The sequence below is a fragment of the Strigops habroptila genome, chromosome 1 (genome assembly GCF_004027225.2).
Source record: "Strigops habroptila isolate Jane chromosome 1, bStrHab1.2.pri, whole genome shotgun sequence".
NCBI lineage: Eukaryota > Metazoa > Chordata > Aves > Psittaciformes > Psittacidae > Strigops > Strigops habroptila.
Genome location: NC_044277.2, coordinates 35,772,700 through 35,798,154, shown reverse-complemented (window position 1 = coordinate 35,798,154; position 25,455 = coordinate 35,772,700).

Sequence of the window (25,455 nt, the reverse complement as noted above, 5' to 3'; positions counted from 1 at the left end):
TCATTTTACAGTAGCTTTTTAGTATGTTCTTCCCACTCACATTCTTTGGTCTTTTCTTTATATATAATAATACTGGCGATAAGATAACACCTAAAGGAAACTAGTTGCAATTAATGTCTTTTCTGTTTATGAGTTTTCACTCATCTAATCAGAGAGAAGGAATAATGCAATGTAATTAGAAGACCATGGAGCCCCCAAAGAGGGAAAGACCATTTCAAATAATTTGCAATTAAGCAAAAAACTTTTGCTGTTTGTAGTATCAGCATACAGTATTCCATGTGCTGAAAAAATCTAGAAATCAACTGTTTGAGGAAAACCCTTAGAAAAGAAGGGTAATGTCTGTTGAATACATTTTCAATATAAACCATTCATCCATTTCTATTTAGGATTTATTTCTTAGCACCCTGGTTTAGAAGGCTACAAGCCAATACTTGGTTGTAGTCCAACAACATCCTACATCCCCCAGGCAGATGATTTTATATTATAATAAATTAATACATTTTAAAACAAAAGCCACACATGAACCTACAAAAACCTCTGTCAAACAAGGTGCCGTTACTCCTAGGGCAGCATTTGGAGCTTGGGACAGAAAGGTATAGGGAACACGCTTAAATTCAGGATTTTCTGGATTATGAGGGCCTGGCATAACCCCAAATATCTGAAAAGCTGCTTCCTCAGAAAAATGGGCTCCACAGCACCGACAGCGGGAACAAAGCCTCATCTCCAGGTTGCGTGACGCAGTGTCCATCTGGACTGTGGCCGTGACAGTGAGTGATGGGGTGAATGGGGGAGTCGGCCCAACCTACAGGTCCCCACTTCAGTGAGCCGGTGGTAACGCACCTCAACAGAAGAGGCTCTGCTCAGGCCAGGCAATCTGCCTCTCTGCTGTCGTATGGGCTACATACCATAACGCCACAAGCTGCCACGCTGTCGCCTGCGTTGCTCTTCCACAGCAGCGCGTGCCTGAGCCCTGCCATGCCTCCGCACTGCAGTTTTACCCTGAACGTGGAGGGGGAGCAGTGGGTTTGTCCTAGAAAAGGACCAAAAAAAAAAACCTCAGACCTGTTGAACTGCTTGTTACCAGCTGTAAGGACTGAAAGTAAGGAGGTAAATGCAAACCTCATGGAAGCAGTTCTATGGGTCCAATAAAAGGACATTCATTTTACACTGTATCTTAAGACAGGCTCAGTGTCTAAATTCTTAACCTGCCAGGTGAATGTGACATTTTCTGATCCAATGGCGTGTTGGGGACCTGCACGTATCTGCCATACAATCACAGTGTTGCTCCCAGGGAGCACTGTTAGACTCATCGTATGTGCAGTAATTGGCTTTTGTTTGAGCTACTTGGACCAGAAAAAAAAACCTTCTCCTGCGCTGACCCTGGGCACCAGCCATATTGAAGAATGAAGGGTTGTTGGCCTGCGGTGCCAACATACTCCACCTTCACAGGGAGGCCGTGCCCCTCACGCTCCAGCAATGCCAGACGGTACTCGGATGAGGCGGGCTGGGTCTGGCAGGTGGCGGCACAGGAGGTAGTAAGTGAGAGCAGCACAGCATAACTAGCTGTAGCGTAGCAGTAGAATAATATCCTTGCGTCCTCAAAACTGTAGGAGTGTTTTTGACTTTGACTGCTTCCAATACCTAACAAATATGAGATCATGGCTTCTGGCACAAAGTAGGCAAATTCGTAGCCATGCAGGCAAGACTGTCAGTGGTGGGAGGAGGTGTCACCCACCCTGTCCCAACAGGTAGTCCATTGACTTCAAACCAGCGTCAACTCCTCTGTATGCTGCCCCAAATCACTATATTCACCCAGTGTATACCCATGCAAGACAGCAGCCTCCCACAAAAGAATCCTTTATGTAACAAATCCCCCTTTCTTTTGAACTGGAAAGAGCAGCCCAGTATGCTACCTCCTAGGCTGGTATGCTACGTCCTAGGTTGGCTTTGTTTGCTTTTTTAACTCTTTTCAGTAAGTAACACTTTGTTCTCAAAATGTGCTCCTTCTAAGGAACACAGATTTGCAGAAGCAAACAAACAAAAATTGAAATGTGAGAGCAGAGGCACTGGGCCCAAACACAGCTAGACAACTTCACTGTGCAATAAAAGTCTATGAATAATTGATTTCACTAGCTGAAATGAAGATTGGTTTTTGAAAAGATGGTTTTGGTACCAAAAATAGAAATACTCTGAACTAAAAAAGGTCACAGTCCAACATTTTACCAAAATCATCCTCCAAAATGGATATAACCCCCCATTTTCTAGTGATGAGTATTTCAGCACCTAACTTTTTTTGTTAGGAAATCCCTGTCTCTGCTAGCTAGTTTAAGGGAGAACGAGTTTCAAGCAGGGGTTTGCACTCTGGAGGATCTATCCATCCCATCCATAACTGTGTCTGTGACTCACAGGTGAGAGTGCCAGAAGGTAGGATTAAGCAAATGGCTCTAAATTTCAGTGACACATATTGTTCTGTTGGAAGCATGCCCGAAAACAAAGGAGAAAGAAATTGTGAGTGTGTGTATGTGTGAGCTCAAGCGTAAAAAATGTTACAAATTCATACCATGATTCTGATATTTGCATTCCTTCTGGGAGCCTAATAGAAAACAGGAATTATTTGAATTCACTGCAGGTAGAGGGAAAACGTAGTCATGAACTGTGTTTTATGAGTCCTCCAGACCCAAATTTGGCCTTTCACTTGACTAAGCATTTGGCCAAGACAGTTGTGAAATGCTGAGGTACAAGCAACATGGTCAAAATGTACAAGTGCAGTAATAGCATGATGAATGAGACATAGTGTTTACATCAGATAGCAGGGAAAGGCATCATCTGATGAGGATTTGGGAGCACTTCTATGTACTCTGGCTGAAAAAAATGAGAGATTTGAAAGGTCTTTCATTCTGTAATTTGGCCGTTAGAGCAAAACGACAAAATGACATTGATTGATTGAAAAAACTATTTTCTGGTTGTTCTTGATGCAGAGAATTCTCCCAGCAAGAGAGTTTGGTCCAGGCACAAGAGCCACATATGTGCCAATGCGTGGTCAGCTGGGAGTTTGGCAGAAAACTGACATATGGCCCAGAGTAACCCAATCCATAGAAATTTTGTTTTGTCCTAAAAAAATATTTGCGAATCAGAGACTGGCTGCTGTTTTCATGGTTATGCTGCCGACTGGTTCTGTTTCCACTTGCAAGCCTCCATCAGCATCAGCTGTATTGATATTTGCCTCTGAGTTTGTTAGCAGCTGCATGATTCTCTTGCAGTTAGTACTGAAACATTCAACAGGAAACCTTGAGGAACTGTTTTGCACTTTAAGGAAGCAATAAAGGGAAAAGAAGAATGGTAAAGCAAAAACAGATAAAACCAATGAACCTGTCCTTTTTGGAAAATGTGAACAAAGCAGAAAAAAAAGTTGAACCCTTAAGAAGTTAGAAAGCGAGCATGCAGCTCTAGGCACAGGTTTCTACATTTCTTGCACTTTACACTTCTTCCTTCTGAATCCTTCTGCTGGTAAGTGTCCTGTGTTACCATGGAGAAATAGAGAAACAGGGAGAGAACGAATGCAAAAAGACAATGGTAGAGAACAATCTATTTCAGAAACAAAAATGAGTGCTTTTAGAGACATCTACCTTCGAAGGTACAATGGTATCACTCAAAAAAAAGGTCTTTACTTTTAATGGAAAGTTGGCACTGAAGAATATTTCTAAAGTAATACTATAGCAGAAAGAGACCTGAAATTCCTTGCAGCTATGGAGTTATGTAATTGTGGTTTGGGTCAAACCACACTTCTGTTTTGGAGAAAGACATACAGTAGTTTTCTGTGGGTTTTGTCTTTCAGAATTCTCAACTGAATTCCTTCTGTTCCTAAGTAAGAAGGCACTGGTCTTTTGTTGTTATTTTTAAATGTAATTTCTGCAAAAGAAACCTCAGATCTGGGGGGGGGGGGGGGGGGGGGGAAATCAGATTATTACAGCAAAAGGCCTGAAACATATTCCGTTCTTCATTTACCTCTGTGCAGTGCCACAAAAAAACCCCAAACAAATAAACAAACAAAAAAACCCAACAATAAACCCCACCAATCCACAATTCAAGATGCAAGCACAAATCCAGTTTGTCCTGATACCTCTGCTAATACTTCAGTAAGCATGAAAAGGAAGAGGAATCAAAATCCACTCTTCTCTTTGATAAAATGACTATGATTCTGATTCAAAGTAGGGAAAGGTTTGATGAACAAGAAGGTTCCCTGTGTAGAATAAATCAGCCTTTATGGTGCAGTGAGATTACAAGTTCAGAAGTTTCTGTCCTTCCCATGGGAATCAGGTCTTCTTTTGTCAGCACATTTAAAAATCATAGAATCATAGAATCGTTTAGGTGAGAAAAGACCCTTAAGACCATTGAGCTCAACCATAAACCTAACACTGCCAAGGCTCTAAGCACCACATTCACACACCATTCAAATACCACCAGGAATGGTGACTCAATGGCTCCCTTGGGAAGCCTGTTTCAACGATTGACAACCATTTCAGTAAAGAAATTTTTCGTATCTAAACCTCCCTTGGCACACCTTGAGACCATTTCCTCTTGTCCTATCAGTTGTTACTTGGGAGAAGAGGCCGACACCCACCTCACTACACCCTCCTTTCAGGTAGTTGAAAAGAGCAATAAGGTCTCCCGTGTCTCCTTTTCTGGAGGCTGAACATCCCCAGTTCCCTAGGCCTCTCCTCACGACTCTTCTCCAGCTTCATTGCCCTTCTTTGGATACATTCCAGCAACTCAATGTCTGCCTTGTAGTGACGGGCCTGAAACTGAACACAGTATTTGAGGTGAGGCCTCATCAGTGCTGAGTGCTGGGGGACAATCACTTCCCTAGTCCTACTGGCCACACTATTTCTGATACAAATGTTGGCAAGTATTTGTATTTGCCACAAATTCTGCACCAATAGTTTTTTATTTAAAATATTGTATTTGGTATAATAATTATTGTCTTGGGAAATACATACTGTATATTTGACTAGAGTGTTTTACTATGGTTGAACTCAATGAGTGTACATTGATTAGCATGCCGCACTGGAGCTGATAGATCTGGTCTGGTATTTGTTGAAGCACTATATTCATTGGATGATGAAGCCCTGCAATAAAGAGAAACTAATGGAAGCAACTAGGAAAGAACACGTCAGTGGAAGACTGCAACCTCTACACTGACCATAGCCAGAAATTTCTCACAATTGTTATGCACAACAATGGAAGGTCTCTGAATTGTGAATACAGGCAATGATGAACTGCAGTAAAATCTGCAAATGAGTTTTCACATTGTCCAGTATAATTCTATGATTTATCAATCTATGTTGAAGTATCAATCTGTGTTGACACAGACCAACACATGGCTAAGCAATAAAATGATGTCAGGAAGGTGCAAATTGCTATTGTTGGTGAAAAATGTCTTTGCACTTCTGAAGGACCTGGCTCCAAATTTCCCATTGGCCACAAATGGGCCTGAGTCTTTTGGTTTTATCATAATCTTTGGTAGAAGATTAGTCTTATTAGGCAGGTTAGATCAGCTAGTGTTCTCCGTTCCACTTCCAGGACCATAATAACTAAGTTTTTTGTAAATCAGCCATGACAGCAAAGTTGTAAGGGTAATGTCCTTCTGTACTGTGTGACTTAACCAGCAGATGACACAGAACTGTGCATTTTACTAGCAATATATTTTACTTGTTACTTGAATTGTAGACATAAGCTGTTCAAAAAAGAAGCAACTTTTGACATTAGAGAGAGTTATTCAGGTAAAATCCCATGCTTCCCTTCCAGTTCTCAGCTGGACAATAAATATTTGACACACAGTTGAATTCCTTCAGCATTCCCTGTGAAAACAGGGAAGTGAAGGTGAGGAGGTGCAGTAACAGTGTTAGAGAGGGAGGAAGGGGTGTGGGACAGAAAAAAAAGAAGATGATAAGATAGGTCTGTTTGCAGTGACAACCATAGGCTCGGCACACTGTAATGCATGTGAATCACGAAAGATCTCTAAACTTCATGTCCATCAAATGACCATGGCATCAGCAAAGGAGAGATTGGTTGGACTGGTACAGGATCTCCAGTAGAAACTTGAGAAGTCAATCAAATATTGCTTTTGAAATTGTTATCACCAAAACCTCACAAAAAAAGTATTCCACCTAGTTTATAATTGCATGACTTTTTGTTTTTTATTATATTAGTCAGTAAAACGTGTATATTGCAATAGTTGTGGAGAGAACAGGCAGTTCCCTTAAATATACTACCCCTCAGTGCTATAATGTAACTAAATGAATTTACTTCATGCTTCTGAAAAAGCCCAACCTCAATATGAAGATTTAATCAATAGACTTGATTTAATTCCATAATAATGAGCTGACTCTCTTTAGGGCCTAATTTTCTGTTCTGTACAGATGATAGTGGAATCTGACTTTTTGTTGGCACAATTGTTTACGTACAATGAGACACAATTCTCTATATAGAAATTGATTAATTAGAAATCCATTAAAGAAATATAAATTGTAAAAGTAATTAAAATTAGAGCAACACTGTTTTTGCTTGAAAAGGATCTTGCACCCGTAATTTCAATGTGCTTTTTACAGGGCAGATAATTACTGTTACATTTCATTCTTTCTTCTTTTCTCTATCTATCTATCTATCTATCTATCTTCTCTTTTTTTATTATTTTTCAGGAACCAGGTACAGAAGAGATTTCTGCAGATATGTTCACAGTCTGAGATATTCCACCTCCAATTAAGTAGACTACTACTGAGAACAGCTTTTACTCATGATGTAAGAAGCATCAGAAAGAATTATCAAGACAGTTCTCTCTTAATCATTTATGCAAAGCCTACAAGTGATTTGCAGCAGAAATATGCTCCTTACTCTCAGTTCTAATCTGTCCTAACTATGCATGAAAGCTTATAGCTGTCTGATATTTGGACAGTTTTCACACATAGAAATACAACATTTTAGTGAATCCATCTGAAATTGTGTTTTAAATTCCCATTTTCATGGAACATGAAAATAAATGGTTCCTTGAAATAGAAGTTTTCAGAGATGAAGAATTCCAATAGATTTACTGTAGAGTTTGAGGCATGAATAAAGAAATATATAAGGATTTTGTTAGTAACTATGTTTACTCTGCATTAGACTTTTCTTGTAGTGAACTATAAAAGTGAGAAATAGTAGAAGTGAAATGAACGTTTGCCTTCTTCTCCAAATGTGGAAATTCATCACGTATTTTGAGAGGTGAGACAAGTGCACAAACAGTTGAGGATGAGTTAGCACTGCACCTGTCCAGCCACATACATCCTGGAGAACAGATCTTACCAGATCTTTCTGTTCAAGAACAGCACATGGGCAACAGACACAAGTTGCAACAAGAGAAATTGCAATGAGATACCAGGAAACAAACATCTGCTATGCAGGACATCAAACACTGGAACAAGTTACCCAGAGAAACTGTGGAACCTTAGTCATTGGAGATACTCAGACTTGTCCAGACAAGGTACCTAATGCAAATAACCTTGTGTTTGAGTAGGTGTCTGGATCATATAGATGGCCTTTTGAGTTAATTTCCTTCCTAAATTGCTCTGGGACTTTCTATAAGGTCTACAGAGCCACCTTGCAAATTCCTGGAAAGAAGGAAGCTCTATCTTCACGTTTAAAATAAAGTTGCTTTAAAAAAATCAGTAACATCACCTTTTTCTTGAGTCATTGTGAAACAAATGAAAATGGTGTTTATAATGAGCAATCTGCCAATAACCAGGGCTCACCTCCACAAAGTTTATCACAGTTAGGAGCAAGATGAAGCCAAATTGCTCACTGCTAATGCTTGAATAAAAAGAGGACTGAATATAAAGCAAGAAAAAAAATGCAAACCCTTGTCTTTTCCAGAGAGGGAGATCTATCACAGTTTGGACACACAACCCTGTAATGAGACCATGATGAGAACACAAGTCATGATAAACACCTCTGGGATTCAGTTTTTTCTAAGAATGGCACCTGATCACAGATAATGGCATTCATGTTTAATGGTAATTTCTCCAAATGGACTGATTTTACTTTCTTTTTCTCTTTGTTTTCCTTCAGGGAAATTCTTCTCATCAGCAAACAAATGTGCAAAATAGATGGGCTGATACAAGACTGCATGGGTACTCTCTTTATCTTTTGTGAATAAACATTTAACAAAATTGAACACCTTAATATACATTTAAAGTGCAAAGTAAATACTTATGTTATAGGCAGCTCTTTTACCTGATCCAGATGATAACTAATTGTTCCTCCTGGGATTGTTCCAGCATAAGCCTTATTCTGAAACATGCTTGCCTTGTTTACAGTCTAGTTGGTTCTTTGTCTGATAATATACTTATGACCAGAATGAACTATTTGCCCAGAAGCTGTTGAACATCATGTAAGAACTTTGGCCTTCTCTCTGTTTTGGAACTTCCTCGGATTAAGCTAGGTTATAGCTGAATAAAAATGATTATTTTCTTTTTAGGATCACAGTCTGGCAGTTCAATGTTCACATTGAGTAGTTCTTTGCTCTCAGAGTAATCTCCTAAAATGTAGAAACTCTAAGTTTGTTCTGCAGAGGTTGATCTGTACAGGACAAGGTGTGAGGTTAGAGCTTGCGGTGGGACATCTGGCAAGCAAGTGGCACAGTACAGAACTCTAAGAAATCATTTGGAGTGAAATTATTTGAGATTTTCTATATGCACAGACATCTTCCTGCATAAAAACTTCCAAAATAGCCTCAGCAGGTACTTGAGGAAATCACTAAAGCACTGATATTTAGTTTTCATTAAATTTGTCTTAGTATTTAGAAGCATATGTATTTAGCATGCTAACTGGTGCAGAAGTTATGTTTAAACTCTTCAGTATTCAAGACAATAGTTATCAAACTTTAATTTTCTGCTAACGAAGGGAGTGGATCAGATACAAGGACAGACAGAAAGATGGGAGGAGAGAATATGCAGAAAATCTTAGGAAAAATATTTCTTAAATAGGGAAAGTTTAATTAAGCTACTAGCCCAAAAGAATAAAGATATCTGGCAGTGCCACAGCAAGGCAGCATTAGAGTATACTAGGAATCAAAATCAAAGGCTGTTTGGATGTTTAGTGTAAAATAAGGTATCTTATGAGAGTAACAAAATTCTAGTATGTGCCTGTGAGAATCTTGAGTTCAATATAAAAATTCATACTGCAAAACCATTTTCCATTTAAATGTCATTAGTTCCCACACTGCATTTCTAAATTTATCCTTTATGCATAATAATCAGGAATTATCTGAGAAGACCTCACAATGCTGATACATCACACTATGTTCCTGATTACAAAGTATTTACCAGGAGTTGGATTAATCTTATCTGAGCATTAGCCACGTCTAAGCAGTCACTCTAGTAATTGCAGAGAATGCAGCTTTTCCAGGGCATGTTTTAACTGGACTCTAGGGCAAGTACTTTACAATGAGATGAACCCCACTAAAGTATGACTTATCCAATCTGCTTCCATTAGGATAGGAGGATTCACCTCCTGGAGTCATCTAGCTATCTTCAATGACTTCTGACAAAGTCTGATAAAATGCCTGACTTTCAGGTGACTGAAGTTTCTGCATATGTTTGCAAATATTCACCAAATACTATTCCAAGAAAATTATCACCCTAGTAGTTATAGCAAGTCTGAGTTCTGCTTCCAAAGCGAAACTCAGTATATTCTTAATATGGGGTTATTAACATAATAAATAAATTACAACTGAGCAAAGTAACATATAAAGGGAAATAATTTTAACTTTGCCAGGAATCATATCCAGATTTTGCACTACACTCTCAGTCCCCTAATGCATGGAGCCCTCTCCAATACATCTCCTGTCCCAGTTGCCACCTACCTCAATGGCTGGCAGGCAGCAATGGCTCCGTATGGCCTTTTCATTTCTTATTGTCATTTTTGGCATGTGTCACGCTAATTTTTGGCCCACCAGAAAGGTGTGGCTGTGCTGGTGTACAGTAGTAGGGCAGGAAAAGCTCACTTTTGTGCATGTTGAAAAGGTCCCTCATTCTGGTCACAGTCACACTGAGCATCTGTGGTTGAGCAAACTTTGTTAAAAGCCTTGGATCCACTTGCTCCACTGTACTATTCACTGCCTTAAAAAGATAAGAGCAAATTATTAGCAGTAGCAGTTATATTCTATATTCATCCCCATAATAGCCAGATATCAAATTATCAGCCAGGTTTTGAAAATTGCTCAAAAGACTGAACTTCCTTTTATTTAATTTAGCTGATGTATTTAGGTCGACTAAGAATAACTTATAGCATTTAGTAGAATAAAACTTACTTTTGTGGGCCATGGGAAAAACTGGTCCCAGGCATTGACAAACAAAGGAATGTATAGCGAACAACCACACACAGAGAAAATTCTCAGTCTGCAGTTGGCCTAGTAATAGTGAACTACTGCTGAGAAGTCAAGGTCATTTCTAGCGTGTTAATCTCAAAGCATCAGGACAGGATCATGCCTTTTGTCTGGTAAATATGGAAATCCACACAGTTGTGTGGGTAATTAAAACATCGGGTTCCCTACTGGTCATTCCTAACTCAGTTATCAGCAAGGATCTCACTAACTGTAAGTCAGGGATGAGTCTGTGCGCATGCTGTACATGTGGCTTTCTGCATATGTCTGCACATCATTTCACAGGAAACTATTTCACACTACACCAGCTTGGTGAGTAGCTGTTGTTCACACCCACCAAGAAATAAGTACATGTGAGAATAATACCTTTACAACTTTGAAATGTCTTTAGACAGACTTTTAATCTCCAGGCCATCAACCTGCTGTGAACTCTCCTCCTGACTTTTCACACTTACAGAGAAGGGGAGTCAAGCAACACACCATAAGGCAATATGAAAAGACAGAAAAATTCTGAGAAGTGCAAAATCAAGTATAAATAAAAATATGTCATCTTTTAAAAATACGTGGCTGTTTCATCATATATTTAAGCATAAGCACACATACACTGATATAAATTGTATTAGTAAATTAGATTGCAATGCTCAAAACGCAATATGATGCCAATGCATTCTAACAATAGTCTTCCGTTCCATCTCCTTAGTGTCTGCTCCATATGTCATGGCTGGCACAAAACCACCAGTAGTTAAAACACCTGTGTTTTTGTACATTTCTTACTAACACAAAGTTTAACCTCTGAAGGTCTTTTCATCCAGTTTTCTACTATTATTTGTATTTGAATGAAATATATATATAGCGAGAGATATATATGGATACATATATCTATATATATATATCTCTCTCACTTAGCAAAGAAATAGAATAACAAAGTCCTTGACCTCAGGATCTTTCAGCTGAAGGCGTTGGTATGGTGCTAATATAAACCTTGATATCAACACCAATTGACTGGTTTTAGACAAAAAGAAAAAGAGAAAAACAAAAGCAATGCCTACTTACCTGCATCCTTTTAAATAGGGAAGATATAAAAATGCAGGGCAGACCATGCCGAGTACCGGAGTTAGTATCTAATGAAAACAGACTGTAACATTTGCAAATCTTGTGTCTTGATTTATTTTTTTCTGGTTTTGCTATTTGCTTAGTGAGGAAATAGTCTACTGGTCCATGACATGGAAAAATGGTCACTGGCAGATGAGAAGCGACAATGTGAGTTAAGGATGGATTTGAAAGAAGAGGGGCTTGATAGCTGGCACAGAAGAGGCAGAAGGTTGTTTCAAGGAGATGGAAAAACTGACAGAAAGGATGATGGGAGAAGTGCATGGATGGAGAAATAAAGTAGAAAGCACATTAGTAATAGTAAAACATGAATAGGAGGAGAGAACAGAATCCAACAGTTTCAACCTGAAGAATTCTAGTCTTGTAAAATACAAGGATTTTAAAATAAATGGAAGAAACCTGAAGTTGCTATCAGTGGTTTATGGTCTTCAGGAAATTGGAAGAAACAGAAAAGGAGATGGGGAGCAGAATATTGTGTACATTAAACAAATGTGACCACAACATCAAGAGGAGAAAAAAATCAGAGTAAATGGAAGTGTTTCAGTGAGATAATTACTGAAGAATCAAATTGAAGAATTAGGTAGCTAAAAAAAGCAAATTTAATTTCAATAAAATAATTTATGGGAGGTAGGTGGGCATACATGACTGTGTCAGGTTAGCTTAAAACCTATATTTCTGTCTGTGAAGACAAGGGTTTACAAAACTTCCTTTCTTATTCTTCTGGGAGGGTGTGTTCTCTGTTCCTCAGTTTGCTAAAAAGGAGCTAATCCTTCATCCTAAACCCCTCGATCCTTAATACCATTAGGATTCACAAAAACTGAGGGGTAACTTCATTCCCTTTAAGATGTTAACATCAGTTTTCCAGCTGAATGTTTATTTTTTGTGTTTACTTACACAGACAGCAGAGAGTTGAAAATCTGATTACCGACCAAGGTCAGACAGGTAGAATTTTGGGTTTTTGGGCACTACTAAATACCACAAATTCTTCAGATTCCTCATTGCCTTTTTTTTAACACTGCATCATAACACAAGCTGCATTCTGAGCAAGCACATCTCCCTAGATGTAGCAGATGTATATTACTTTCTAAGGGACTCGGTTTACTCAAGCTTCCATCTAGAATGGATCTCTCCTTCCTTGTCACTGTTGCCAGTTGAAGCCTTCTCGTCTGGATACCAGAGGAAGTGCACAGAACAACTCTGCACATGGTGCACAGAGGCATCCCATCCAATTTCATTTTAAGAAGTCAAAATGGCAGTTGTTCCCACTGGGCTTTGGATATTTGCAAAGAATGCTGCTTGGTAGGACAGTTCCGGTTTACTTTAAACAATTCACAAAAATTTCACTCTACAATTGCCTGCAACAAAATATCACCACCCCATAAAGAATAATTAAGACAGGCAATACTGAACTTCACAAACAGGCTGTCTGACAATCTTGCTCCGTCAATACATGCTAGAGAATCATCATCCAAACAAACCAGACAAGCTGTCTCTTTTGACATCTGCTCCTGTTTCAGTACATGAATTATCCTCTTGGGTTATCCCATTTTCAGCTGCTTCAGCATGGATGCCATCTCATAATTTACCTATTTCAACAATTTATCCATCTTTTCAACTGTACATGTAAGTAAAGAAATAAATAGCATAGAAAGAATAGCCAGAGAAATATCACTGATATTTTCTGGGATGACAAATATGTAAAATGGGGGCACAGAGAGCTATGAGTTGCATTGGAATTCTGAAAAATTCCGTATATGCCCTTAACCATAGATTTAAGCAATCAATATGAATAATTTGTGAATATGAGAAGCTGTAAGATTATTCTCTTTATTGTCATCACAGTAGTAATGAAAAGTCTCCCCCTTCCTTTTGGCATCTTTCTTTAAATTATATAGTAAGAATTCAGAGTAAGGAGATCATCTCGCTATCCCTTTGAACAGTTCCAGGGAATGGAATTTCAATCTTGTGGTGGCTTTTAGGTTCTACCCTGTTATGGATAGTAATAATTACCTTCTGTCCCATCTTTCCCCAATGCTAGCACTTCTGTCTGCTTGCTGAGCCTTTTAAAGGGACATTCAGGCATTTTGTGTGCGTCTGAGTACCATGATACACTTATGTTGCCTCTTAGAGAAAGTAAGGCATTTCTTCTTCATGACCATCATCACATAACAACTGGGGAAGTACTGTGGTTCACACAAACTGGGCTACAAGATGCAGGGAAAGTCTTAAATGTCTTTAATAAAGTGATTGATAGACTTTCACAATGAAACCAAAACACAAAGCTGGATAAGCAGAGAATCTGATATTTGCAGACAGCTCAGCCAAATCAATCATAATAAGATTGAAAGGAACAGAAAGATTCCACATAAAATTACACAGGCAAAACTTTTGCATAATAAGAAGTAACATTTCATGGAAGTATAGTGATAGTTTTTCTTAGGGTGTGATTTGGCTCAGAAGGATAGAGAATCTGTGCATGATACAGATGAAAAAGTTTAGAGATTCCTTTAAATTATCATCCCCAAAAAAGCACGACATACAAAGCAACGGCAGTTTCTCCCTTGTCTCAAAAAAGAACCAAGATCACTGGTCCAGAGCTGGGTGGGTTCTGCAGGCTAATTATCTCCATGGGCATTAGCTGCTCTCTACATTCACAAAATACCAAACCTAAGCTAATAGAAAAGCCAGATCAGGTCTGGAGGTTAAAGTGTATTTGTTAACGGCGTCCAAAATTAAAAGCTTGTATTTTTAACACAACACAACCTGCCTCGCAAAAAGCACTGACATGTCAAGTTACTTCTAGTAACTGAATGACGCAGCAAGTAGGGCTATGAATAAAATAATACTTTTTGACCAGTATCTAAAAGGTTCCTTGACCATTTTGCAAATATTTCTGAATATGAAGCTAATAGATAAGCAAATGTAGTGAATTGGTGAGCTTCCATTTCAGCATACATTAACATTTTGCAAGGGGAAAATGTTACATATGTACAATTGCAAGCAGCAGTCCTCATCAGTAGCCTTGCCAGAAGAGTGACCCAGATGGAATGTCTCATCAAGAATGCTTCTCACTATGCAGCAAAAAAATTTCTTTTCACATTTAATGACACTCAGGATAGGGGCAAAGCAGTTGATGTTATCTACCTGCACTTGTGCAAAGAGTTCAACACTGTCCCGCACAGCATCCTTGTCTCTAAATTGGAGAGACACCAACTTGATGGATGGACCGCTCAGTGGATAAAGAATTGGCTGGATGGCTGCACGCAGAGAGTTGCGGTCAATGGCTCAGTGTCCAGCTGGAGACCGGTAACAAATGGTGTCTCTCAGGGGTTGGTGTTGGCCAGGTTGGACAGAGCCCTGGGTAACATGGTCTAGTGTGAGGCATCCCTGCCCATGGCAAGGGGGTTGGAACTAGATGATCTTAAGGTCCTTTCCAACACTAGCTATTCTACGATTCTATGATTCTATGTGGCAAAAATACTTTCATTTATGTACACTTTACACCTCACAGTCATCACAGGCTTAGAGGTGAAAATAAAGTGGCCGTAAATGTTTCTGCTTTAGTAGCTGTAAATTCCAGAAAATGTAATTAATTCGGCAGCAAATATATAGGCACTACAAGGCACCATGGAGAAGTAAGAACAGCAAACATATCTAATGCAGTAACTGAAACACTAAGTCCCTGTGATGAGACATTTTAATTTACAGCAACCTATTGTTTAGGATATTTTTCCTCTGATTGGAACAATCAGATAATTTCTATACTAAAAATCTAGTAATACTGTCAGATTCTAAATGTAGCCAACGACCAGTGGGATGATAGTCTTAATTACCTGAGAACTGATACAAATTATTTAAGAGAAGATATGATTAGTTTGGTGGCTGAAGAAGTCAAACAGTTAAATAAACAACAGTGTAAAATACTGTCTTTTTCCCAGAGAACAAATTAATGTTTATAACCTTTATTTTTCTATTTCTAACCTTTTCCTCCACCTCAACACATTTCAACTTCAAAAACCAAGATCTACCACTGCTTAAAGTTCGTCTTCCAGCCACCGAGAAGAGGAAAAAAAGCACTAAGCCTGGAGAATGGAGCAGGGTTGGCAGACAATACATTCTTACCTGGCTCCCCAAAATCCAGTATTCTCAACAACACATGAACGAAGGACTCAGCAGGCTCCGACTGCAAAATGTATGAAAGAAAGGGCCTTGAAGAAGGTCCCCTAGTAGTGGCAAAATATTTCTAGAAAGAAGGATTATTTAATAGTACAGTAGGAAATGTTCCTAAGAGATTCAAGTTCCTAAAGATTTATGTACACATGAAACCACACTTGCATGGAGGAACAGACCAAAGTCACAAGTAGACCTCAAGGATGTGAGTTCAAGTCTACCTGTATGAGTTGGCATTACCATAAGTTTTGCTGTAGTTCCCAAGATGCACAATCCCTGCAAAAGTCTCGACTGTGCTCTGACTGAAAGGAGAGCCGTGATCTCCTTTATCAGTAAAAAAGGATGACAGGGTTTCTGAGATGCAGTAACAATATAGGTAATAATCTTAATTTTTATGTTATTACTCTATTTAAAATTGTTAAAATGTGAGGTAGTGCATTGATTTTTTTTTTTTTTCCAGAAGTTACTTGTGTCTAGTTTTTTTATTAGAATTTTTTCCCCCTTTGTAGATGGGTGGATTGAGACAAACAGAGCAATATAGCACATATATCATCAGTATAGTATCAAATTTCCAAAACAAGTCACGCATAGGCAGCAGAATACAAGTACCATAGGAGTGAGGACTGATACACATGGTATACAGGACTTCTGCTTTCTCGACAGAACATTTCCTACCCAAACACACAGGTATGAGCCATTATGTTCCAGACAACTTGTCTTACCATTCTTTAACATCCACTATTTACATTGATATCCCCTTCTTCATTCTCTTACTACTAAGAGATTTGTATTCCTGCAGTTGCAGAGCAAGAACAATTCATGGAATTAACCTGGAAAAAAACCCCACAGATATAACACTAGTTTTATTTTATTTTTCTCCTCTACATGACTTCTCTCAGTTAATCAGCTGAGTATTCTTCACACTCCTGTATTATTATTTTTCCTCTGTAAGGACATAATTCCGTCCAACACTAAGTATGCCTTACAGCGTGAAATAGGATCACAACCAGAGCTACATGGGATTCAGAGTTACAATGGAAGTACTGAAGCCAAGCATTTGATTTTAGCCGCTTGTGTTTCAGAAGGAGGGTGACAATGTCAGATGAGTATTTCACATTAGTGAGACAATTTCATTAGACATACAGATAATGCATTATTACAGCACTGAGCCAGAGTGCAATCAGGACTCCATTTTATTGTTACAGGGAGGAGTACAATAATGTATGCGCCAATGAAGTTGTAAAGGTGCTCAAACTGGTCTAAGATCAGAATGAAGCCAGACCAGTATCTGTGTTTTTAGCCCATTGGGTGCAAATGTTTCTACTGGTTCACATTAGCACTTAACCTGCAAATGTTCTAATACAGACAACCTCGTTATTTTCTGGTGTTGCCTGCCTACTGCCATTGCCAAAACTTCCGGACTGTTTTCTTGTCACTCAGTATATCTTGAGGTCTTTATTTAGCATTTATTCAATCACATTCTTGAAAAGGTTATGAAAGTCAACAAGAGTTTTCTTCTTTTTTTTTGTGAGCCAGGACATAGATTCTTGGACTGCTGTGTGGGTTGAGAGTTTTCACCATGCAGCTATAAATGATGCAGAGCAGTCAGTCTGCACCAAAACTAGCAAAGTAATTCTCTTCCACTGACCTTTTTACAAATTACATCAGTCTCATTCCAGGAAGCACTATATATTTACTTATTTCCAGTTGATGGTCTCTTGAAGCCAGGGTACGTGCAGTAGATCTGGAGCATGTTCTGAACTGGGTGTTAGTCCAGAGAGTCCAGAGAGATAGCCCAACGGCAATCTCTCATAAAACAGACTTACTCCTTTAGACACTACAATATGTTGTTGTTTTTGTATTCTATTATTTGATGACAATATTTAAAATTGAAAACCCACAAGGTCAGGCTTGGTTTAGGTTTTCATGTATCTCCAGAAAGGAAACGGGGAGTAGAACAGATAAACGCACATTTGCACAGGCACGTGCATTCTGACTTTAATCTTGTTTGAACAATCTATCCAAATACAATGCTGCTGTCCTCAGTACAACTTAAAATCCAGTCTACAACATATGATAAATTTTATGTATTTAATTGCTACTTTCCTTTTATATCTCTGAATACCTCTTTAATTTGTTCATCATTCCCGAGATAAATGTCTGTTTAGAGAACTTTGTAGTCAGTCTTTACATTAAATGAAAGTTTACTTATCTAAATCCAAAATTGCCATTTTTAACGCTTTTTAATATCCTAGTCATTTTTTGCCTGTTAAACTGCAAATTTTATATATTTACGATTTTCATCTTGATACTAAAAGAGAACATTATTCATACGAACCTAAGAATATGCTATTACAAGGGAAAAGGGTACAGACCATTAAAAGTTGTCATTCCTTACAACAAAACTCTGCCTTAGGAAGGTTAATTATCATATTCTACTGCATATGACATGTAGTGTTATAATGAAAGTGCCTTGGTACTAGAGGATTAGAGTACTGTATACAGCTCTAGCAAACAGAATGAATAATTGAAATCCAGTGCTTTTACACTTCACTGAAAAAAAACAATATTTCATGGTGCATAAAGTTATTCAGCTTATTTGCATTAAGGTTGAATGATCACCACTGACCAAAACAGAAGCAGTGATGGTACCTTGATGTAAGTGACAAAGAACATTCATAAATATTCTTAGGAAGCAAGATGTACCTGCATTTAATCAGTACTTATTAAAATTTTATTCCCTATAGTTATTCACCAGGATCTGTGGTATAAAAACATAATTATAAAAATCAGATTTGAGCTCATTTGACAACAGAAGGGTTTTATGGTGACCTATCTCCAAATGTTCCTATTTGTAATTAAATGCAGCGATCAGCAGTAAGGATTTTGAAGCTGTTTTAGTAGTTCCGCTATTCTGCTTAACATGTGGCACCCGTAATAATTAAAATGATACTAACACATGCACAATTTTATGGCCCTTATGGTGCAACCCATTATGCCAAATAAGGGCCTCTGTTTTCACAGCATACTGCACATGGTCTCATTACACCCACTTTTCTTTTCCTGTCTTCACACTAACAACTGTTAAAGTGAATCAACACACGAAACGTACTATAACAGCTTAGTGTTTATGATATGTGTGCTGTTAGTCAGTGAACAGGAAAATCTAAACATTTACTGTTTATGTAAAGAATAGCGTTAGTGTTAGCGAATTGCTTGGGTCTGCTTACTTTATTATCTAGATCACAAATGTAATGACAGGTGTCAATGGTACCTCTATTTTCCCTTTGCTTTGCTTTCCTGTGTAGATGTCTATAAGAATTAGAGGAACTTCATATTTGTAGTTCTTGAAATGGTTTCTGTGAAGTAGTTTTCCTTTTCTGCATTAAAGTGGGAGAAAAATATTTCAATCATAAACTCCCACTATAAAAAAACATTTCCATAAATTTTCTCTGCCTCTTCAACATATTGTGCTTGGACCAGTCTGGTTTGTCCAAGGTGTTAGAAAGTTACACAATTTTCCTGCTGCACCTCAGGAAATTCTACAAAAAACTGGGAATTCTAGATTGGTGCTTTTTTATCATGAATAATTTTGCAATTACGCAGCTACTCAAAGACCTCCTACACTCATTTTACAGTCATCAGTTCAGAATGGCTTTCACTCTCTTGGTCTGGGATCCATTCCAAGGGAAGTCCCATAGGTGGGACACCAATGGATTGGACTAAATCTATCCTCTGCATTTCATATTATAGCTTTGTGTGAACATTAGTTGAAACTTCATATAAAGAGTAACAACCTGTCCTTTCATTTTCCCCCCTTTTCCCCTGGGGACTTCCACTTAATCCGAACAGTTTCAGGAATTTGCTGTGTTATCAGTGGTAAGGGGAAACTAGAGCCCCTGAATGTGAATGGCAAAACAACTCCATTGATTTCAAAGACATAAAGCGAAAGTCATCACAAAATTACAGTGGTTGGTCTCCAGATATTATGAAAATAGAGAAATCAACCAGAAAACACTAAAGTGCATAATATATAGGGGCCACATACACATTAAAATGTAGCTTTTAAAAAAGTATGTCTGGAACCTTGAGAATTTGAACAACAGCAGCAGTGCCATAATGCAGGAAAATGGAGGAAAAGCCAGCAATGCACTACTTTCCCTTTTGCCTTCATGCCCACTGGTGAGTGATACTAGAGTGATACTATGCAGAAAAAATGCAGGTTTGCTCTCCTAAGATTCAGGAGGAGGACAGGCTAGAGGCAAATGTACAATATCTGTAATAGAAGAATACAAAAACTTCTCCTTGTCCTGTCCTGAAACAACCTTACTAAAAAAAAAAAAAATTAAAAAAATAAAAAGGCACCCAAATCACTGATATTAGACAAGAATAAGAAGAAAAAAGCACCTGATAATCACCTTTTGTTTGAACTTCAGGAAAGCTGAGTTCCACGATCTCTTTTTCTTTGATTAAAATGAATGTTTGTGATCAGCATTACTATTTACTACCCCATGATCAAAAACAAATAACCCACTTTGTTTGTTTCTTACTGCAAATGAATTAAATTAGACACCATTAGGAACACTAGCTGTTTATATCCTTGTTTCAGCAGTGGTAGTATTTGAAGTTTCCTGCGGTAAGTTCATTACTCGTATTTTGTCCAGAATTAGTGAAGCGTGCTGAAAATTGCTAATGACAGATGTTTCTCCACTCTGTCACACTTCTTGTATCATTTGATTTGGAAAGCAACATACGGTGTTCTGCTCTATCAGTATGTCACAGACTGTCTGTAAACAGCTGGTCATAACTCAGTTCAGTGAAAACCATTACTTTCCAATGAAGTGCTGGACACCCTCCAAATTGCATTTTGGCATGGCCTGAGCTGCATAATGCACAAAGTTCTTCTGTTCTGAGGTTACCTAAGGAAGGATTTTTTTCCCCCTTCTACTTGTTTATTGTGTTTCAGGAAACAAAATATCTTTTTACATGGTTGGATAAGGGATGAACAGCACAGGAAATAAAAGAAATTGTGGGGTTTTTTTCTTCTCAGGAACCCATAAAATCTGTGACTGGTGCTGTGCTAAAAACAAAAAAAAAAAATGCAACCCTACCTCACCATTTCTGTTTGTGCCTCAGGTTGAATGGGTGTATTATCGGGGTCAGGGCACGCAAGATGATGACAGATTGAAATGTCTCCTATCAAATAGTTGTGGCATTATAACATTGCTATGACTATGGGGCTATTCCACAGCTCCTAATCACAATGAATACTATTAAAAATATCTCCCTGCGGTTTCTGCGTTGGTCAGATGCAAAGAAATCCATTTCACTTTTGCAGGTGAGAAGCACATAATACAAAAGGCAGATTTAACGCCACACATATGGGGATATAAGGTACAATTTGATGTTTCTTTCTAACAAAACCACTGTCTTGGTTGTTTTAAGATGATATGGTATGTTATTAGCATATATTTAACTGAATATGTATCATGCATTTCATGAATATCAGTATCCATTTCTGTGACAGAGAGAGTCTGGAATAGATATGTTATTTACAATGTAAGTATAAAGCATTTAGATGGCATGTTTTAAATAGCTATTTAATTGACAATGATTATCACTTTTATTATATTTAAATGAAACCTTTACATAGCTGCTCTTGGTTTAGGGCATACCAGTAGGAAAAGACATCAAAGCCACATATAATGCCTGGAGGCTTCTGTAATGCCTGCATATTACCAAGTGAAGAACATCTTTCCAATTACTATGAAAGTATGATTTTGACATTTAAATTTAGGACAACAAAATAAATGCTTGCAATCAAGAATCATGAAACTCAAAGATCCCAGTTGAAAGAGGTCAAAATAGATGTCAAGATATCTAACTATTCCTGCAACCTATACCAAGTTTAGTATCAGAAAAGATTGGGAAAAACCCAGCATTACCAGATAGAGTTGGATTTTCTAACGTTTGATAGGATAACATTCTGGCCTACCATGAGATGCTATCAAAAGTTGTCCTTGAAAAGGAACCCACTGATTAAAAAAGAGCTTTCATACAAAGAAAGAAATTTTCCACAGTACTAAGCCACTGAGAAAAAAAAATTACATATCAGTGTTTCTTTTATTTCTTTGTAATGCATCTACAGGAATAACAAGCCCACTACATCATGTATATTTTGATTATTTTTTTTCACATGTTGAACACTGATGGTCAGATGGGCTTTAGTGACATATAGTCTTGCAGAAATTGTTCAATTGAGTTTTGCTGAAGAGGATGCAGTTTCTGTTTTGGTGTAGGACTTCTACTGAGCTTCAAGTATAAGTCCACTAAGAGAATCTGAAGGAATCTACAAAGAGAAAAAAAGAAAGTCACAAAAGTCTCTAGCCCATTTTTATACCTGTACTACATTACTTCTGCAGAAAAACCATGCAGAATGTTTCATAAGCCACTACAAAAATAAGGCCCTTACACTTAAGAATTTATTATCTCAACAAAATAGGCAGGATAGGAAGAAATAGGTCATATACCAACAACACAAAACACAGAGAAGTTGGGTTTTGCCATGAGTCAACACAACGACTTCTGCACAAGCTACTGGCACCTGTCAATTTAAAGAAAGAGTTTTCTAATTACTATTTAATTGAACTCAGTAAGTAGTCAGGGAAGTTGACATTGTCAACATTTTAAATAAATAAACTCCTTTTCCCATGTCAATAAGTAGGTACCTGTTCATCATTACACATGCTGCCTATGACAGGATTATTCACTCCTACAGTTTTCACCTTATCAGAAAATGTCAGAGGTTTTTCATTTGGCTTGGTATCCCATCCCACACAAAAGGACAGACATATCCTTTAGCTTATGTTATAAGTTAGTTATGACTTATGTTATATAATGAAATCTAATTAAGCAACTTCACTTTCTTTTACAGCTATTTTCCTGTTAATTTTGTGACTGTGCCCTCTGGCCCAAGCAAACTGCTGTAACATTTGTAATCCAAAACTGTTGTTATTTCTGTTCATCTCTTCCATCAAAAATAATTGGTCATATAGTTTTGTGAAGTTTTTGCCAAACTTGAGCTTTGGACAAAATATTTAATTGTGATTTTCAAACTGCAGTGTCCTTGTTTCAGCATAGAAGTTCAGTTGTAGCAATAGAAAAAGGCTCCACGCTGATAAAATACAAGAGGAGAAGATACAACCTCTCTTCTTTCTTATGCTCAGCCCCCAATGCACACCAGTCAGAAGTAAAAAATCATTCAACAATAAGAAGTAACAGCTGATCGTGGCAAACTTAGCTGTTTTTGCAAATGAAATAAAATCTAAGCATGAACATCCAAATGAAAGTCTCCTACTGCTTTACCAAACCATCCTCTATCTACTTAACTCCTTGAATTTCTGGTGTTCTTCCACTTGCTTAACCCTCCAGGAACAATCATGTTCTCCGAGGGTACTGAAGAGATATCATTCAATGGCAGTAAATGCAAAAGAACCTGATGACTGAGCTGTCAAACCATTGCCTGAGATCTCAGCAGCTCTCTTGTGCACACTACCTCCTAGCTTGACTAAAATAACCTCCAGTGCTACAGTATCACTGAGTCTCCATAAGTTTCAATCTAACTAGGCTGAACACATTTAGGTAGCCAGTACTATACATTACTGGGCTGAGTTTCAAGTTCTTTGTTCACCATATGGAGGCAATCATAACAAGACACAAAAGCATGCAGAGTAAGGGGGGGCTGTCTCATATCTCCAATAAAATTTTGCCAAACTGTGTCAATCTCAGCACAAGTTGCAAAGACACATAAAAAGGAAACATATTCATGAGTGCACCACAACAAGGCAAAGCTCGGATGATGTTGATACCAAAACAGAGGTCTTTGTTGGGTCTGTTGATCAAAGCAAGATTCTATAACAGATTGGCTTTGTGAAAATGGAAATAACCAGTCAAAGAAAATTTCAAAATAGATACTGGAGCTAAATACATTATCATCATTCTAAGCACATGCAAAATTAAAATTGACCTCTCAGTACTAAACACAAAACCTAAGTTTTCCTCATAAAGCAATCACAAAAACTAGACGGGGTATAGAAAGTACGAACTCATACTGGCACAAGATATCTGTTGAAAGATATAAGATGAAGGGAAGTGGTTTAACTGTCTACAAAACAGTGTTCAAAAGCTATTCTTAAAGAATCTGATGAGGCAGTTAGCAATCTGCGAGGCTCTAAGAATATAATGTATCACGGTTGCAGAGATTTCAGTGTGCCATCAAAATGCTTGCTCTGTTAGTACTAGGAGATAAGAGTCTGAACTTGAGTGAATGATAAAGTGAGAAGTTACTGGGCACATTCACACATCAATTGGCTGGAGTAGTAGTTATGTTGCCATAACAAAGCCAACAGTTAAAGATTGTCAAAATCTATAAGATTCCAACAGGATTATCAAATATTATCATTAGCCAATAATGACAGCTGATATGGAGTAGACCCTGACACTCAAAAATATTGTGATTTCCAAATGCAAGACATAAGTAGTACACACTGAGGAAAAGTCACCAAACTGAGCAATTTCCCACGCCTTCCTGGTACATGCCTTCACAGATGACTCATTTTCAGACTTGTAGCAGTCTTGAAGGTCACAGTCTTACATGGTGTATTAAGTCCTAACATTGATTGTCTTAAGTCTTAATTTCTTGTTTTTCAACTGTGTTGTAAGCAAACATTCATAACCCAGAATACTACATACATATAATCTCACAAAAATGTTCTTGCTCCTAAAATGGACAGGCTTAAATTTTTAACAGGTCAATAAAGGAATGCCTGCAATGCTTTAACACAGAGAAGAAAGTAATTTTGTACTTTTCTTGCCTTTGGAAGTTTTGATTGTCCAAGCCATTCACATATTTGATCCAATGTTGTGATTCAAACCAACTTTTTGAATAACAGACATTTGCCATTCAGCACTGTAATGTATACCAAACTGGAAAAAAAAACCAAACTTGAAGAGGAGACTGACGCAAAACAAAAAAACTAAGAAGAAACCAAAAAATGACATACGTATATCAGCTCATATTTATGGAGCGTGTCCAACTATGAAAGCTGCAGAAGATTTTGACCTAACCTTGCATTTATACTAGGACAACAAACCATGTGTGAAAGATTCTACTCATATTTTTTAATGTTCTAGGGGAAAACTCCGGTACTGTGGCACTGGGTGTGGTAAAGAACATGAACAGACTACAACAGCTTTGAAAGACATTTGACTTGCTTTCTTTCATAATCCATAACCATAGATTTTTATGCAGTAGCAGCTCCAGCATATCCTAATTACATTGTGAATGTGGGCATTACCAAAATACTCAAACAATGAGCAGTACACAACAGTTACTTGATTGCTTTACTACTGTAGAAATGTATATATCCTTGCACTCCCCTCCTGGGATTTTGACATGGTCCATTATGAGGAGGTCAGATGCATGAAGTTCTCAGGTAGGATTTTCTCCTGTCATTGTGGTGTTGTATGAAACATGCTATACTTTTCTTGTTATGGAACACTAGTACATTTTCCCATATATTATTTGCATGTTTCATTTTAAAAATATTGAATTGTACTTGGCTCAAAGAGGAACAGTATTTCCTTTGACAGCAACCCCTACTCAGCACGTCAGGTTTTCTCCCTTTATAACTACATTTTTAAAGAGTAATGGAAAAATTCAATATCACTTGTGAAGGAAAATGTGATGGAAAAAATCTGGC